General features: G+C 38.6%; 1 protein-coding gene across 1 annotated transcript in view; it reads right to left on the bottom strand.

The window, feature by feature from the left end:
- Positions 1-640: 640 nt before the first annotated feature.
- ppp1r37 (protein phosphatase 1 regulatory subunit 37) overlaps positions 641-6,000 on the bottom strand; it is a 44,607-nt gene continuing 39,247 nt past the window's right edge. The window contains exon 13 of the mRNA XM_022768593.1: positions 641-5,522. The gene's annotated coding sequence lies outside the window, so the exon portion shown is untranslated. The remainder of the gene's footprint in view (positions 5,523-6,000) is intronic.

Raw genomic sequence — 6,000 nt, 5'->3', positions numbered from 1 at the left:
AGACTGAACAGAAAGCCACAACTGAACAACAGCAAACTTCACTGACTGTATGGCCGGTTTGTGTTTGTGAATATACAGGTATGATTAGACTCACTGTGACATGAGGCAGATGGTTTTCCTTCATGAATGTTTTGTGTATGCTTAAAACAGACTGCAGTGTCGTACAACATCCTTTCAAACCGATAATTTCAGTATCTAACAATAACATTTGTTCTAAACATACTATCAATTCTTTTAGGATGAAAAAAAAAACTTGGTGAAACTAAACAACACTTGAACAAACGTATGGCCCAAACATGTGTTTGTTTATTTTCACTAACTGGGTAGAAGCTAAACAACCATTAAAAAACACATGGCTCAACACAGGAGGACCAACACCTCAGGTCGAGAATCAGCAGTTTACCTTCACCTGAGGGAGAAGAGACACTCCCACGAGAACAACAACGTGCATATTTTGGATAGGGAGGACAGGTAGTTTGAAAGAGGAGTGAAGGAGGCTGCCTATGTTAAAGAAACTATCCCTCGGGATGATTAAAGGAATAGTCTCATATTCTGTGAAATACACTTATTTGCTGTTTTGCAGAGAGTTAGATGTTAGATCAGTCGATTAATACCACTCTCATGTCTGTACGCTAAATATGAAGCTACCTTCAGCAGATGGTTAGCTTAGCTTAGCATAAAGACTGGAAACAGGGGGAAACAGCTAGCCTGCCTCTGTCTAACAGTAAAACAGTCTGCCTGCCAGCATTGGTAAGTTTTATTGTCAACGTGAGGTTGCCAGGCAACCAATCAGTCTCTACGATGCTAAGCTAAACTAAGCTAAGCTAACTCAATTTATTGCTTCATCTTGTGAAATAACCAGATAGTTTTAGTGTCTAACATCTAAAAATAATAAGTAATGATCTGTAAATTACTATTTTTAAATTATTAAAACGTTAATAAATGTATCTACTAAATGTTCATTTACTATGCGTTTAATTTGTTTTTCTACAATATCTGCTCATAGCAACTAAAGCATGATCAAAATGTTTTGACGGTTATGTTTAGGCACTCACTGCAAGTCAAGTCAATTTTACTAACGTAGACCAGTGTAACATACCAACATACAACAGCCTCTGTCCTTAGACCTTAACCAGCACTTAGGTAAGGTAAGGAAAAAATTGTAGCTTTGGTCCAACACTGAAAAAGTTAACAGTGATTTGAAGCACAGGACACAACATGTTTACATTTAATGGAAACACAATCTTTCCCTAAGCTTAACCACAGGGCTCTTGTGACCTTCCTTCTCTATTGTCAGTAAAGATAACTCAGGCAGCAATTACTTATCTGTTCAAAAAGTAATTGGAAAACAAAGTAGTTGCACAGATTTAATCTTGACAGTTGCCACAGTAGATATTTCTTCATTTTGAGGGGTCATAGGAAATGGTTGGAAACAGTATATTTAGGCTAGTCATACAAATGAAAAACTGGCAACTGGCTTTAGATATAAGAACAAAGGACCCTGTTACATGTTAGGGACATTCAACACACTGGGGTCATGTAAGTAATGAAGGGTCACTAAAAATCACTTTTTAATAACTTCTGACTTTCTCACAATCTCCTGTATTACTGGAGCATTATAGTGTAGGAGTGGATTAGTGTGGTCTGGAATTCCTTCAGAGGAGACGTACAGAGCAGAGCTCCCACACTGTACTCGACCCCCTGCCATGGCTATACACCCTCCACCCAGGAGACGTGAACCCCCTCACCCCTCACCACCACATCACACCAGCTGAGGGGAAGTTTCTGCATAAATTTCTCTTTCCATAATCAGTTCCGCCTTAAACTGAAGCAACATCTACTTGTGGCCCCTCATGATTGGTTACCAGTTCAACCAAAATGATTTTTTTCCTTTGTTTTATTTGAATATTTTTAAAAAGACACGAAACCTACAATTTTCCAAAAATTACGACAACAAAAGCAAAAATTGGAGGAACATCTGAAAAATGAATTGGTAACGGGTTACTTTTCTTAACTTGTTAACATTCATGTGATCATTCAGATTAAACTTGTGATCAGTTGTGAGATCCGGACCCTCAGGTTGTGGAACTACTTTCTGGATAGAGATGTTGCTTTTGAACATTTGCATTTACAGCGGTGTGGCTCTATGGCAGTGTCAGCTGGTCCACCACTTTGCTCCAGACTAGAATATCTCAACAACTGTCAGAGGGAACGCCATGAAATTTTGTACAGACATGGCTCATGGGGTTGATAATCCTCTAGCGCCACCAGGAGGTTAACATTTGCGGTTCTTACTGCAACAACTACTGGATGGATTGCCATGAAATTTGGTTCAGGCATTGTTGAGTGACAATAACTTTGGCGACGCTCTGACTTTTAATCAAACGCCATCATCATGCAAACTTTCAACTTATCACTTACTTTGGTTTATGACCAAATACCTGCCAAACTAATGACATTTCCATCAGCCTTATTTTTTCTTTTATATTAATTTACAAATATTAGCATATTAACATGCTAAACTAAGATATATGACATGATAAACATTGTCAACATGTTTGCATGCTGATGTCAACATTGCTGTGATTCCCATGTAACAACTTGCGAGCAACTGACAAATCAAAACTGTTGTGTGAATTAAAAATATTGTCCACAATATATCACCATATCTATTAAATGTGGGTTTAATTACATTGAACAATAGTCTTTGGCTTATGTGAGGAGTCCACATTTGCGTTGATTTCAGTCAGTTTTGTATTAGTAAGTGCTGCGTCAGATATAACGGAGCTTTCAGAAAAAATGTCGAAGTCGTAATGATGACTTACAGTAACTCCATAAACAAAGCTTTACCTCCAGTATAGGGATGTTATTTAGAGACTGATATATAAGGGTGGGTTCAATACAAAACGATTTGAATTGAATCTCTGAAATTTGATTGGATGACAAAAAATGTGTGTGGCTTGGCAAGTAAAGCACAACACTGAACTCCCCTCCCTCACCTACATTGGTAGTTCAGCAGGAGGAGGATAAGGATTAAATAAATAAACAAATTAGACCTCAAACACAGTCTTTGGAAATGTAAACAAAAATGTAACCTGCTGAAATTCAAATACATACAATATTACTTTGATATAGATCCGCTGGCTACCCATGAGCTAATGATCAAGAGATTTTATACGGTGGATGTGGTTAACTAGTCAACCCAAATCACACATTTGAAAAAGAACCACCAGCTGTATCCAAACATCCGAACCAAACCTGATCTGTACACACTTTTTCTGAGATTTATGTATTCATCTGCAGTGTTTAGATATTTTGACGTTCTATACTGAGTAATTTAATTGAATCATTCAGTCATATCATTAGTCATTACATGCATTTATTTGAGAGGAACAAATTTCGCCATACATATCTTTGTGATTACCAGCACATTTCAATTAAGTTAACAAATTATTATTAAAAATTTCTAAAAATTAAAGCATTACAAACAGTGGGGGCAAACTATCTGTTGGGTGGAGAAGAGCAGGAGGGTCGAAATATGCTCCTTTTCAGAAGAAAAAACAAAACAAAAACAAATAACACACCTGCCTGTATCTGTCTCGGGAAAAAATTCAAAGCAGGGCAAACCAGCTCTCTTCACAAACATACATGAAGTTTACATTTGTTTTTAAAGTTTTACTGCCTTGCTCTGGAAAATTCAGGACAGGAGTTGGATTTGAACAGAGACTTTAGCGCCTGCAGTGTGTTTTAATATGATACCGTGATATTCTTTGTTCTGGCTCCACTGTAGGGAAAAAAAGAAAACAACCACCAGCGCCCCCATGTGGCCACAGCTTCACCCAGCAGAGTAGCATTAAAGCAACAACAAGGATTTTGATTATGTTTGAAGTGTCATTGTATTCGCTTTCAGTACTGCACCCCGACTGTTATCAATATCAACCATTCAATCATATTTACCTTTCCTCCCAACAAGGATTTGCCCCCTCCCCCTCCAAAAAAACAAAACAAAAAACGAAAAAAAAAAAAAAACCTAAATATTTGCTCTAGTTTGAATCTGAAATATACAACAAAAAGGAGGGCAACCTTTAAAAGCAACCCCCAAATGGAAAAGAAAAGATAAAATGAGGAGGGGTGAAGAAGAAAAGGGGGGGGGGGAATAAATCAGAAAAGGCTCATATAGCTATAAAATAAATACAAAATAACTAATTTCTCAAAGCAGCCAAACAAAAAAAACAAAAAACAAAGACTGAATCTGAAGTGGTGAGTTTGAAGGCAACATGAATGTGAGCTGGAGCAGAGAGGTGAGATGGCACAAAGTACCAATGGAAGACTGAGGGACACGAGGATGGAGAGGGGAGATGACGACAGAGATCGAGCTGCTTTTCTTGAAAGAGTTTTACACAACAATGACTGGTTGAATAAAGCAATAATAGTGTCTGAAGTTGCAGATAATCAAAGACAAACGACCTTTTTCTTTTTTACTGTAAACAACTCAATCAAAAGCAGACAGCATTGCTTTCCGACATTCGCAGAAGTTCTGGGTTTTTCAGCTTTGTGACTCTCAAAAAGCGGAGACAGGCGGGATACAGTCGCGATTCCTCCACATTAGGTCTGAAGAGACTGACCAGAGGGGGGGACACTGATTCCTGAGGGGCCAAAGTGAGCAGAGGACGAGAAAACAGACAAGAGGGGAAGTCACTTTGGCAGAGGTCCCTTAGTTTTTTTTTTCCAAAGGGGGAGAATGAGTGGGAGTGGGGACACAGACATAAAACGTTGACATTTAAACAGACACGTTAACCTCTTCAGCGTCCGTGGTTATAAAAGCCTTTGACGGTGACCTACTTCCACCCCCAGAACAAGTGTTTAAAGCCAGCAGGTCCACTCGGCAGGGTCCATCACCGGTCCGTCACCGTTATTTTGTCTTGTCTGAGTGTGCCATCAACCACCCTTTTCTTATCATCACCGTTATGTCTTTGTGTATGTGTTATGAAAAACCTTTAATTGCTAGTTATTTCTCCAACTACAGTGTAAATCTACAGAGGAGAGCGAGTATGGGCTGTGAGAAAGGTCTGTGATCTGTCTTTGGTTAGTGTTTTATCCTCCCTCCTTTGTCCCCCATCTCTCTTCTTTCTCTCCCACAGGTGGTTGCGTTGCGTGTAAAGATTTCAGATTGACAAAATGTAGTGATAACAGTGTGATTTTATTTCTCTTTTTCCCCCCTCTTTCTCATACTCAGTGTGCACATGTATGTGATTCAGTGGTTGATGTAGTGTGGATGTAGAGGATTCCTTATTTGTCACAGCCAAGCTCGAGAGGTTGATTTTGTCCTTTGTGTCTTTCCCATAATTTGCTTGTATTTTTGTGTATAGAGCTTCAACTGTAACACCAGGTCTTTTGTCCTTTATGGAAACATCATGTTGTTGGTAAAGTAAAAGAAACGAGAAAAACATTGTAGGGCCAACAGTCACGTAGTAGAGCCAGACAAACTATCTGAGTGCTGTTTTCTCCTGTCCTTGCGGTCCCTGTGGAAGTAGAAGAGAGGCAATAAATTAGTCCTGAATGTAGCAGAAAACTTTTTTTTAAAAAACAAATTCTATATCTATATCTATCTATTCTACATCACATATTTTAAGGCAAAAAACTATCTAAGCATTACTTTTGGTGCTACCCTGGTAGACAGATGTGCAGAAAATTGAAATAGTAACAGAGAAAGTTAAATTCCAGTAGCGTCAGCACTGACTGTAAAAGAGATCTTCATCAGAAACACTGTATCTCCAAAAATCTTTTTCTTTGTGGAAAAATCTTTCAAAGCCAATTTGTGTGGGTTTTAATTTCTGAAAGTAAAACCCTTTTGCTTAACCAATCTGTGCTCACTGCAGTGTCTGAGGCCATTACAGCACATCTGAAGGATTACCTTGCAGTCATCAAAATTTGGGTGTAAAAAAACTGAATTTCGTTCTGTCAATACGGCCAACCTTTCACCTCGTCTACACGCCACCT

Source organism: Seriola dumerili, unplaced genomic scaffold, assembly GCF_002260705.1.
Source record: "Seriola dumerili isolate Sdu_G_001 unplaced genomic scaffold, Sdu_1.0 BDQW01001731.1, whole genome shotgun sequence".
NCBI lineage: Eukaryota > Metazoa > Chordata > Actinopteri > Carangiformes > Carangidae > Seriola > Seriola dumerili.
This window is presented reverse-complemented; position numbering and strand designations above follow the sequence as displayed.